The following is a 13,286-nucleotide window of genomic DNA, read 5'->3' as shown; positions in this document are numbered from 1 at the left end:
ACATTTAATTATTTGTGAAGCTTGAATTTAGTATGCCACTTGAGTTGTAGTACTGATTAAAATAATTTTCCATCAAATAATGTTTTGTAAAACAATCCTTAGTTTAAAGTATAAGACCGTTTTACTTACTTGTAAATTTCGTTGAGTTTTTGTGTTGTTTTAAGCAACGATTAGTTGTTGCATGATTTTAAAATAAAAGCTTAGTTTTGTTGTTTTTTTTTCTATTGAGATTTTACAATTAAAAGTTGTAATTTATAGTGAAATTTTACAATGTATTTTTTTTCTGTTTCATAACATTTAAAAACATTGAAGTTTTCAATTAGAAATATTTGTAAGCAATTTTTTTTATTATATTGTATTTACCACTGTTGAGTTTCAAGCAGTATTATTTATATAAAACGTTAAAATTTAATTTTTTTTCATAACTTTAAAAAAAGAGTCATTCTGTTAACTCAAGCTTTTGTATCAATTAAAATATTATAATTTTTGCAATCTTACTGCTTCCCAAGCACTGTGAAGCGCTTTATGACGTCACTGGTTAAACTTTCATCAAATTTGTTTTGTCAACACAAATAATAAACAAGTAGTTATGATTAAATACATCTCCATCTTCTCCGTATATTCCATTCAAATTTTGAATATTTTAAGCAGCGATAATTCGTTGCAATATTTGTAAGTTTATATTGTACATATTGAAAATGAATTTACACATAATAAATAAAAAAATTTAAATTGTTGCGAATTGTATAATTATATTGTAAAATGTTTTAAAATTTTACTTTTGATATTAACTTAAATAAAGTTTGCTTGGTTTACATAACATTATAGCTTTAAATATCGCCCAAGGAGCTGTTTGTTTAAAACGGTGCAGTGTAGAACGCATTGTGACGCAGTAAGTAGAGTTTACATTGATTATTTTAGCAAGCACCATTTATAACAAGGTAGTTTTTGTTTGAAAATTGCTTTGGTATTCGCCGTTTAAATTTGAATAATTTGAGGCAACATACATAAGTTGCTTATACTATTTTTTTTACTTAGCAAATTATAATTTTGGTGTTTGAACAAGGTTGTTACATTTTTATACTGCTTTTAATAAATTTAAAATTAATATCAATGTAAAACTCTCAATTAAACAAAATGTTTTAATTTTTTATTTATCAAGCTTCAAATTTTAGTATGGTAACCTTCAAACTAGTTTATTTAAAAGCTATAGTTTGATTTATTTTATATTAACATATATAGTTAGTTTTAAAGTTTTTATAAAATGTATCAGTGTGGTTTTAAAATATAAAATTACAGTAATTTTTACAGTTTTATGTCCCGGAGTCTTTTGTAAAAATTTAAATTAAATTCGTATTATTTGTTTTATTGTTCTGCTGCTTACTTAGTTTATGCCTTTTTGATTTTGAATTTTATAAATTGGTAATGTTAATTTGAATTTTTGAATTTTATTTTGAATGGTTTATTGATTTCTAATATTGTTAAAATTTTAGTATTTAACTACCATTTTGTAATTTATAAGCATTTAAACATAATGAATTCTTTTAATGAAATTAGATTAATTTATAAATTTTGTAAAAATTTTTTTTGTTACAAGTTATATTGTTGAGAGTTTCTTAAATATTTTTTATTGCGCAAGTTATCATTTGAAGTATTAATTCTTTTTGTGTTTAATGTGATAGTTTCTGTTTTATTTTTAAATTATCTAAAGCTGAATTCAATTAAAATAATTTCAAATCAATTTAATGAGTGGCCATGAGGTTATTTTTTGATTTAAATATTAAGTATTGGATGTTATTTCATATAGTTTTATTATATGAAGTAGTTTCATTATATATTTAACTAAATTTAAAAAGTTTATAATTTTAGGTTAAGCTATAGGCCTTAATATTATATAGAAGTATTTGGAAGTTTCAATTTATTACAAGTAAACATGTTACATTATTATTATTTAAAAATAACTATACTACTAAACTTTACCATTTTTTTGTTTTGGTATGCCTTTACTTACAATAATTCATATTACTTGATATGTTTTTTAATATATTTTTTTAAACAGAAAATAAAATATAGTTGCCATTCATTTCAGATTTATGAACTTTTTAAACACTCGCGAGATTTTAACTATATGAATTTAAAAGTTCATTGTAAACTAAAGATATATTTTATTATGTCAATTTAAGTTGTAACATTTTGAAACCATTATTTTTATTGTGAGTAAACGGTTGAAAATGCCACTTTCATATAGGTTATACTTTTGCTAAATTCAAAGTTAAATCATAAATTAGGCTAACTAATTAACTTAAATTTAGCAATAAATAAAGTATTTCGGTCAACAGCTTAAATACATTAATTAAAAAGCATGGAAAACTAAATCAAGATTCATCCTTAATTTATGTTTAATTTTTTGTAAAGATTTTTATAATAAATAGCTTCAACAAAGTGTAAAAATAATTTTTACATTGCCAAAAAACAAGTAGTTTTATAAAAATACATTGTAAATTACTTACAAAGTTATACATAAGTATTAGTGAGGCCATAACGGGGGCCTAACATAGTTAATAAAAAAAAAACATTGATATTTATTTGTAAGCTCAAATTATACAGTATAATTTTCTTTTTGTATAACAAGAAAATTGTAATTAAATTTTGAGGTATAGTCAGTTTAGTAAAAGTTTTGATACTAAAAAAATTCTTCAAATTTTGAAAAATGCTATTCTTTTCATTGATGTTCACATTAACAAAATTATGTTAATTTTCTTATCTAATATAGAAGTGTTAAGAATGTTGAAAATTCTTAAAAATTATTACGAAACTAGCTTCTTAAAACTATGCATTAAACTTAGAACAAACAGTTTTTAATTAATAGTTTACCTTTAAAAAAATTTACAATAAGTATGCTCTATCTATAACAACTATTTATACTTTCGAAGTTTTTAATTTTTTGGTGTCATTCAAATTTAAGACAATTCAAAATCTTAAAAAAATATTTAAGAGGCTATGTCTCAAAAAGTTATATATAATTCATAAAAATTAAAATGCAGTTGTAGGTCTAATTAATACGTACAAACTTTTTTTTTACAAAGATTTCGATTTTTTTTAGATGTTGCTAAAATAAGATTAAAAATGTAGTAATTTTAAAAATTCTTTTTTAATAAACTTTTCAATTTATCTGTACTATCATATTCTTATTAATTTGACCTTCTACACGTTTTATTTTTAATTTTTTTCAAATATCTAGCACTTTTTGAGACATGAACTTTTTTTTATTAAGAACTTTTATTGTCTAAGTTTGATTTTTCATTTAATCTTCCGTGATGTAATTTTTATTTTTTTAGCAGTGAAAGCTGTAAGTAATTAAAGTAGTTGCGCACGAATCAGTTGTTTTAGTTTTGAAGATTAAACGCCTTTTTACGTTGTAACTCGTACTATTTGCAGGTTTTCAGAGACCTGAACCCTGCCTACGTGAGGAAACTTTCCTGAACTTCCAAAGCACAGGGATTTTCACGTTGCGACTTCTACTGGTAGTACTTGAACAAGGAGATTGAATAAAATCTGGACAACTCAAACAAGCGCCTTGTCACAAGTGAAACAAGATTTGACCACATTTACAATTTCGACTTCAGTCATGTTGTAAAACAAGCCATGATATTTCGAGTTGAAGATTCTTGTTGAAAGTACAGCATGAAACCTTTTTTTCTTATGTTTTTAAAGTTTGATTTACTGTAAATTTAATCAAAATTTTAGCGAAGTAAGCTGAAACGTAAACTAGTTTTATTATATTTACAAATACTTTTTGATGCTTTTAAATGGAATTATAAACGAACTGTGTTTTTTATTTATTTAGAATCTAAAACAAAACAAGTGTATTTTAAGGTTTTGTTTTAAATCAATTGAATTTTTAAACTCATTATTTATTAAGTTTGTTGTTCGCAAATCAATTGAAAAATATTAACAGTAAAATTTTGCTGTTTGTGTGCTTAGTTTTTTAATTATGTTTTCAAAAAAAAATTATGCTTGGAAAAAGCAAGTTAAATACCAATAAATATTATTTTTATAATTATTTTGGATAATAAATCAAAGTTTAAGTGTGCATTGGAATAGTGGAATTTATACCTTAGAATGTTCAAATTTTTGACAGGATTAATTTTCTTAAAATTACTTAAATTTGTAGAAAAATGTGATCGCTTTTGAATTGGAAGAAAGTTAAATCTTCAGTTAAGACTTTAAAATAAATTTTCAAAATAAGTTTTCTTGGTATACATTTTTTTGATTTTTTATTATAAATTTTGAAAGTTGATTACGGTAGTAGCATTAACAAATTTATTATTTTTTATAAAGTCTGTTTATATGTAGTTCAAATCTCATTAATCAATATAATTCACAAATAACAAAAACAACACGTAAAGATTGAATTAAAGTACTAATTTTATACATCCCTTACTTATATTGCACGCGTTGCCATATTATTACTTTGAAGTAATTTTGTGTAACATTTTTGGCTAATGACAAACAAAACTTAGTATTAATATTATTTCAAAACAACGTAGACCTTTATAGGTTCAAACTCAAATACGATAACCATAATTTATTATTAGATAAAAAAGCTAAGTTAAAATATGTTTAATCGTGTAACTGATAAGAAGTTCTTCTTAGATATTTTAAGCTTAAAGTTTCTTTGATATTTATCACACATTAGTCTACTAAGAAATGTTTTAACTGTATATTCAGTTGTAAAAACTATTTAAAATTTTTTAAACTTAAATGTAGATTCTAAAAGTGGTATTAAAATAATCACATTAATAAAATCAAAAGAGAAAATGCAACTAAATAGGAAATAAACTCGAATCATTAATCAACTTAATAACGCAGTAAATTTAATTGAAACTAACCAATGCGAAGCCACAATATAAAGCAAACAAAAACTGTGATCACTGAGAAGCTACTCAAGTTTTAGTTGGTACCTTTTGGAACATTTGGTTTTAACTCCGATCCGTTAAGCTTCATTGAATTCAATCAAACCTCTGACTCTAGTATTGTTAGTGGTCGCATTCGAGTATCTGATGTAATTTTCCACACATTTGACATCGTACGTCGGAAACTTCCCTTCAAAAGTTTCCAAAATCCTAACTAAAACTACCCAACTAAAAACAACCCAGGCTACAGGCAGCAGTACTCCTTCCAAGAAGAAATAATAAAGTAGTTTGTGGCAGTGAAAAAGCTCCCCTTCATCGTTGATGGCAGAACAACAGGAAAATAGCCATTGAGGTAAACACGACAACCATTAAGTACAGGTTGCTTCCAAGCCACGTGCCATTGGTCCGATTCGTACTGGAAAGTGACGACCAGAACAAGTATCACAACAATCAGAATGTTGGCGAACAAGCCGGAAAATTCTGTAAACTAGTTCATATGACAATAAGTAACATTATTCGCATTATTAGTTTTGTAAAAAATTCAATGCCATTTCATAAGTAACTTAATCAAATGAACATATTTTATAGATAGTAAAAATTCTGCGAACTTGATTTACTAGTTTGATTTAACCAAACTTATTATCGAAGTAGCTAAATTAGTTTTTTAATTTATTAAAACTAAATCATAGTTTTGAAATAAAACAAACATTACACTGTACCTGAACTAATTATGCTACACTACTTTAACAAGTAAGACTGTGTTCATGAACAACTTTTAGTTTGAGTTTTGTTTTTGTTGTAAAACCTTAGAACATTGCAAGATTACTTAAATTATTAATTTTTGTTGCTATATTAATACCATTACTACTGAAACAAAGAAGAAACTTGATTAAAACTTTTGAGTAAAAAGCATTTTTTTATTGACACCAACCCAGCTATGTAAACTATTGGTTTATGGTTAATATTGTTCATTTTTAGTAACTATGATTGCTAGTAAGTTTTTTAACTTTTATAGTTTAAAGTTTATGCTCTTCAATAAAATTATTTCTGTATAAGATTTTATCGAAACTAGTAAATACTAACTTAAAATATATAAAGAATCTTAAGCTCAAAAAAAAGTAGTATGCTTTTAATTTAATAGCCTTAAAAAAAATTACATAAAAAAAGTTAATAAATTTTTATTACATTTGCACATTTGCAAGTATTTAAAATTTACATTAATGAAACAACTGTTTGTTAATGATACTTGTTTATTAATTATATTTAATAAACGCATTATAAATCTATCATACCTGTTTAAAATATTTAACTTTAAATAAAAACAAATTTACTTTTTAGTTCACTAGGACGTTTCTTATAAAATTCTTCATTAAGTTGTCTGAATAAAATATTTTTGTTTTTAACATACTTAGCTACATAAAACTAACAATAATAAATGATACATAAAAACGAAAAATAATGAGACATTATATACTAGAAATCCAAACAAACAAATTCCGTTGGAAAGTAGAACAACCTATTTTGTACGAAAAGGTTGATCATACCAATTTGATCATCAGGTTTTTGACCTGCAAGTTTTTCGGTTGTGACTGACTAATGAGCCCTAATAAGGTCGAGACCGGTCTCAGTCTACCAAAGCTTGTGGTCTGATGATCTAATTGGTATGATCAACCCTTTTGTTAAACTTGAGCTTGTCTCACGGCATACGAAAGTCCAGACTTCTGCTCTGTAGACTTTCGCCGATGGTTTTTGTACGCAAATACTTTATTAGACGAACAACATTTTGGCGGTCATGAAGTTATTGTATTTTATGATTTATACTATAAATATGAATTTTCTTTCTTTGTACATTACAGGGCCATGCAACAAACATGTGTTTATGTGTTACACATATTTATTATAGCGATTAGTACGTTTGTTGAAAAAAACGAATATACTCAAAAATAATTTTTTTCTAAGGGTCTGGGTGTACGAAAAAACCTTTCGGTCATTGAGTCGTACAATTAAAATAAACATACGCTTTTAATTACAAACAAAAAAGAGAAGTAAAAACTTTGTTCCATATTTAAGTAATAGCTTTTTAAAACAATATTTGACATCGAAAATCAAATGTTAAAAAAAAAACATAAAAAAGTTCATAGCTATTTGGTTAAAAATAACTTTAAAATATCTTTACGATGTTGAGTACTACAAGAGAAGTATAGTTTTTATTCTATAAAGTTTCACAAACCATGTGCAATTTGTGTGGTCGTCTTTTTCAACTTCATTCAATTACGATCCACGTGTGAACTGCTTTTTTGCGAAAATTTCTGGCCATTCGGATTCACTGTCGCATAAAAGAGGAAGAAACTCTAACTTTACACAAATTGAAGTGTTAAACTGATTATTGTTTTTTATTTATACTTTTTTTTAGTTTTAACATATAAACTTTTTTTTTTAATTTATCATTTTGAAACGTTTTGCAATGAACATACGGAAAACAATTAGGATTTTTACTAATTTTTATTGAATAATTTAATGATTTCGTTCAAAACTCACAAAGTTCGTCTTTTACAATTTCATGAACTTCGTTTCTTTGATAACAGTTCGAACTGAAAGATGAGTTTAAAGTGGCAAGGCCAACTAGTTATATAAAATAAAAAAAACAGATTTGCTTTACATAAAAAAAAAACGTATTTATAATATATAAAAATACCAACACCATTTCGATACTACTCTTTTTTACAACTGTTAGTTTTTATAATTTACTAAAAATTGCTTGTGTGATCTCAACTGCTAATAATTATAGACTTTACTAGCTTTAACTTTTTCCTTAATATTGAAGTTTTAACTTTCCTCAAATTGATATTTTTAGCTAATAAAATTATGCAGTTTGAGGATTAAGTCTTTCTTTAATAAATAAACGACGGAATGTTCATTTTTTCAGGGTTAACGCAGGCTCAAAGAAACCACTCTAGACTAGAGTATACTTTGATATAAACTAAGACTTATCAAGTTATTCAAAAAGAAGGCTATAAGAAAAAAAAATACACATATCGTTTTCTGTTTGTATAAGTTTGTAATAAAAATGGGAGCCGATCATTTCTAACCCGCTATCATTTCTAACCCGATCACTTCTACCCCGATCATTTCTAACCCGATCATTTCTAACCCGATCATTTCTAACCCGATCACTTCTAACCCGATCACTTCTAACCCGATCACTTCTAAAACGATCTTTTCTAACCCGATCATTTCTAACCCGATCACTTCTAACCCGATCATTTCTAACCCGATCACTTCTAACCCGATCACTTCTAACACGATCATTTCTAACCCGATCAATTCTAACCCGATCACTTCTAACCCGATCACTTCTAACACGACCATTTCTAACCCGATCACTTCTAACACGATCATTTCTAACCCGATCATTTCTAACCCGATCACTTCTAACCCGATCATTTCTAACAAGATCACTTCTAACCCGATTATTTCTAACCCAGTTTAGCCAGATCATTTCTAACCCGATCATTTCTAACCCGATCATTTCTAACCCGATCACTTCTAACCCGATCACTTCTAACCTGATAACTTCTAGCCTAATCGTTTCTAGTCCGATCGTTTCTAACCTATTTTACTTGTTTATTTACATTTCTTTGTTTTAAGGATTTAATGCAAAAACCAACAAATCTTAATAAAGTAATTAAACCAATAAAAAAATTTCAATTTTTAATTTTTATAACATAATGATTTAATATGTTACGTAAAAAATAATTTTTGTATAATTTTTTATTTTAGTATTAACTTAACATAATATTAATTTACTTTGTTTACCTCATTTTTTGAGTTGTATAAACGAATCTATTAACTTATATTTATAATTAATACATAATGATCGCTAAATAATATACAGTTTTTGTGTTTTTGTAAATCTGTAAAATAATAACTTTTAAGACATATTAAAAAAAATATTAAAGAAGTTTTTACTATTAATCGTGTAAAATTATTTTCGGAATTTTAAATTTCTAAAACTTTTAAATTTTTATTAAAAATGTATATTTATTTTGCTCTATATACAACATATTTTTAAAGAAATATGAAAAATTCAAAATATTAAGTTTTCGACACTTAACTTTTATGTTTAAGTTTATTTTATAATATTTCTTATTTAATCTTTAGATATAATTTACCATTGGCTAAAAGAAAGAAAATTTAATTTAAGTTCTAGTAAATGACAGGGTCTATTTATAAACAAAAAAACGTTTACCTCTACTTTTTACTTTGTGCTATACAGTATACACTTTCGTTTTAAGAACTTATGATTTAATGATAATAATTTTTAATTAAATTACCATACTAATTATGATTACTAAATTTTTTTAACTGTATTATTTTAAGTTTCATATATACTCATACTAATACTCTTAAAAAATGGTATTTCGTTTAAATTTGCCCTAAATTTGAATGCAACTTGCCAGTCTGGTCTCCATACTTAAAATTTATACTAACCATATAGAATCTCTTCAAGAAAAAGTAAAGAATAGTCTTTAACCACTGCAATGCTCATTATATTTCTTACATTGACGACTATCAAAACTTAATATTTAATCTTAAGAATTCAGAAGACTTCTACTTTTCCTAATGCTTTTAAAACTAAAAACTACAGTTAATTTATAATCAGTTTTTGAACTCTATTAAAATAATTAATTACCACGAAAATTACCACAAAGTCATAAATATTTTTCAGTTTAAATGTGGACTTAGCTTTTAAACAAAACTAATCTTTACATAAAGTTGAACAAATTTGATTAAAATAAGATAATTTATATTAAAAACTATCAGTAATTTAACAAATTTTGTACTTCTGAACCATTGATTTAATATGTAGGATTTTGTTCATTCTATAGTTTGATTTTTATTGTAATTGCCTTTCCTATGTAAATAATAGATAATTTTCTAATGTTTCCGATAAATGTTTATTTAAACTTTATTATTAATGTGCTTTGGACTTAAGGTTTTAAATTTAGTGGTTAGTCAATGTATTTAAATTTTTCGATTATGCTTTGGTAAAGCTACAAAAAATGATAAAAAAACAATGAAATACCAAACGGTTGCACAAATGAGCAGAACCTAACTCTAAAAGTTAGGATGTGAAAATCTGGTAGATGTATAAACTAGAATAAGTTTTATTCATAAGTTTTTGTAGTTTGTTTAAATTCTGACACTGTTGTATATTCTAAATGAATTTCATAAACGTAATACTGAACCTTATTTCAATGTAGAAGTGCTTGATTAAGACTACTTTGCTGATTTCTGAACTAAATTCATAGAATAAATTTACTAAATTGTCTCAATATGTATTGCTGAATTTTACAGAGAAGGTTGTTTGTTGAAAAGAAATTAAAGTTAATTCTAAAATGAAAGGTTAAGCAGCTGTGTTTTGTTTTATTGCAACTTACTGATCGTTGAAAAAGTTGATACTTAAGTTGCTTATTATAAAATAAAAACTGAGTTTGTTAAAAAATTTTTTCTTTGAATCATAAGTAACTTAATTAGTCTTATACTAAGTGTTGATTTTTTTTTTGCTGTTAAAAAAAAACTGTAGTTTTTGGTTTTAAAATATATATAAATTTTTGTCTCTTTGTTATGTGTTATTTAGTTTAAGCTGCCCAGATTATTATGTGTGGATCTAGCGTAGGAAAAAATAAACTTCCAATAACAATAAATATCAAAAATAGAATTTTATTAAAGCTATCTAAACATTAAGTTTACTTTAAACAAAATATACTAAATTTCGATAAAAAAAAAACAACTTAGTTGAGATTTTTTTGTTTTTAAAACAAATCTTTAATTTACTTCAATAATACATAAACATATTAAAACAGATCGAATTAATAATAGTCGGGTTAGAAACGATCAAGTTAGAAATGATCGGGTTAGAAATGATCGGGTTAGATATGATCGGGTTAGAAATGATCGGGTTAGAAATGATAGTGTTTAATCGGGTTAGAAGTAATCGGGTTAGAAATGATCGGGTTAGAAATGATCGAGTTAGAAGTGATTGGAATAGAAATGATCGGGTTAGAAGTGATCGGGTTAGAAGTGATCGGGTTAGAAGTGATCGTGTTAGAAGTGATCGGGTTAGAAATGATCAGGTTAGAAGTAATCGGGTTAGAAGTGATCGTGTTAGAAGTGATCGGGTTAGAAATGATCAGGTTAGAAGTAATCGGGTTAGAAGTGATCGGGTTACAAGTGATTGGGTTAGAAGTGATCGGGTTAGAAATGATCGGGTTAGAAGTGATTGGGTTAGAAATGATCAGGTTAGAAATGATCGGGTTAGAAATGATCGGGTTAGAAGTGATCGGGTTAGAAATGATCGGGTTAGAAATGATAGCAAGTTAGAAATGATAGTAAACCAATAAAAATATATAGAAAATATTTATTAAATATGTAGAAACTTTACTAATGTCTAACACAGACCGTTACTTTTGTGTCTAGTCAAGTCTTTAAACTAATCAAACTTCAACTTTAACTTAAAAGCTTATATGCATACCGTGTTTTCTAGAGAGTAAAAAAAACAGTTTTATTTTCACCAGCTGACGTACTAAAAAACTGGTATTTTTTAAACATTTAGAAAACCTCTTAAATAGACTATAAAAGTAAGATATTATTTATAGGTATAGTTTTAATGCTGAATAAACAAAGTATGATATGAGCATCTTAAAAACACAATCAAGAAAATACCGCAAAAATGAACTGCTTCTATAAACTTTAAAATTAAAAATTTTTAGGGTAGACCTAACTTTTTTTTCAAAACTTTAGGGTTGGCTGCAGATTTATTAAAATTCTAAAGTGGTTGTGGTAGTTAAACACTGGATTCGTTTGGCTTACATAAAATCTTTACGCTTAAATTAATATAGCAGTTCTTTTTCAGATGTAGGATGGGCGGATTTTCAGTTTTAAGAACTAACTTAGGGTATTCACCTAAAAATAAATTCCAATATCTAATTCTTAAAGCTATAATCCTTAGATAAGCTTGTGATAACTACAAACATTCACCTAATTTTCTTAAAAATAAAAAGCATGACAATTTTCTTTTGATGAGTGGTTATATCTAAGCTACTGTGATTCACTGATCTATTGGTAGTTGCAAACTCTCCCCAATAATTTTAAATTGTTTAAGTTGAAAATATCAATCTCATTCTTTCCTCTACAACAACCATAGGGTATTTCTAAACAGTAGTCTAACTTTAATTTTTTACTTTTTAGTTATTAATACAGTCATAAACAAAGTATATCTTACTTAATCTGATATCCACATAATGCAGAAAAAACAGGAATTATAAAACATACAACAAGAAAAGTTTTGAATTAACATTTTGTAGGAATTTTGTATGACACTTATACAGAAGTATTTAATGTTACATATTTTTAAGTATATGAAATCTTCTATAAGTAGACAAAATTTATAGCTATTTAGGCTAAGTCTTACCCTAGCTCTTTAAACTAAAAATTAAAAGAATTTTTGTAAACTTTTTGATCTGTAAATTAACATAACTGTAAATCTATAGTTGTCAGTTTTAAATCCTCTTTAAGTGGTTTATAGTGTTTTACAAACTTGCAATTTAGAAGCATCAGTTTAATTTAGCCTATGATTTTTATAAATGTAAGGTTTTTTTGAGTCAAAGCAAGTATATCATATGTTCTAATTTGCACAAACATTTTTTCAAATAGCAGTCAGTAGCACTAGCCCAAACTGATAAGCATTGTTGATTATGTGAATTATACAAACTATAGTAAACTGTTTTAAATGTGCTTCTGTCTAAAAATGTTTCAGTTTCAGCTTTTAAACAACTGCAACTTGAGAGATCTTAAATTTGTCATCCAAATCAACATCCAAAACTATACTTAAGTGTTATATAATAACCACTTTGAAAATGTTGTATGTTTTGTTAAAAGTACGTTTGATCAAAGGGAAAACTTTTATTTTTAAACCTAAAAAGTATACAATTCATTTAAAAAGATTTAGAAAGCCTGCTTTATAACTTACTGTTATTTAAATAAACTTCTGAAATATTTTTTAATATGTATTTGATAATTGAACTAAAAACTTTAATTTAAGAAATCATTAGTGTGCTTTTTGACAAAATAGACAATATTAGAACAAAAACTACCATTTGCCTTTGACCTGCTTATTTGAATGTCATTTAAAAACTAAGTAATCTGTTCTTGTTAACATAATATTAAACTTTTTTTTTTCAATTTAAAACTCTTAATATAAGTATGCAATTAAATAAGTACACAGTATATAATAGATAATTTTAGAAGAGCAAAAATAAAAAAAATAATTAAAAACTTTGATGCTTACTAGATTTAGTAATAATTTAT

This window comes from Thalia democratica, chromosome 5 (assembly GCF_965202585.1).
Source record: "Thalia democratica chromosome 5, ktThaDemo2.hap1.1, whole genome shotgun sequence".
Taxonomy (NCBI): domain Eukaryota; kingdom Metazoa; phylum Chordata; class Thaliacea; order Salpida; family Salpidae; genus Thalia; species Thalia democratica.
This window is presented reverse-complemented; position numbering follows the sequence as displayed.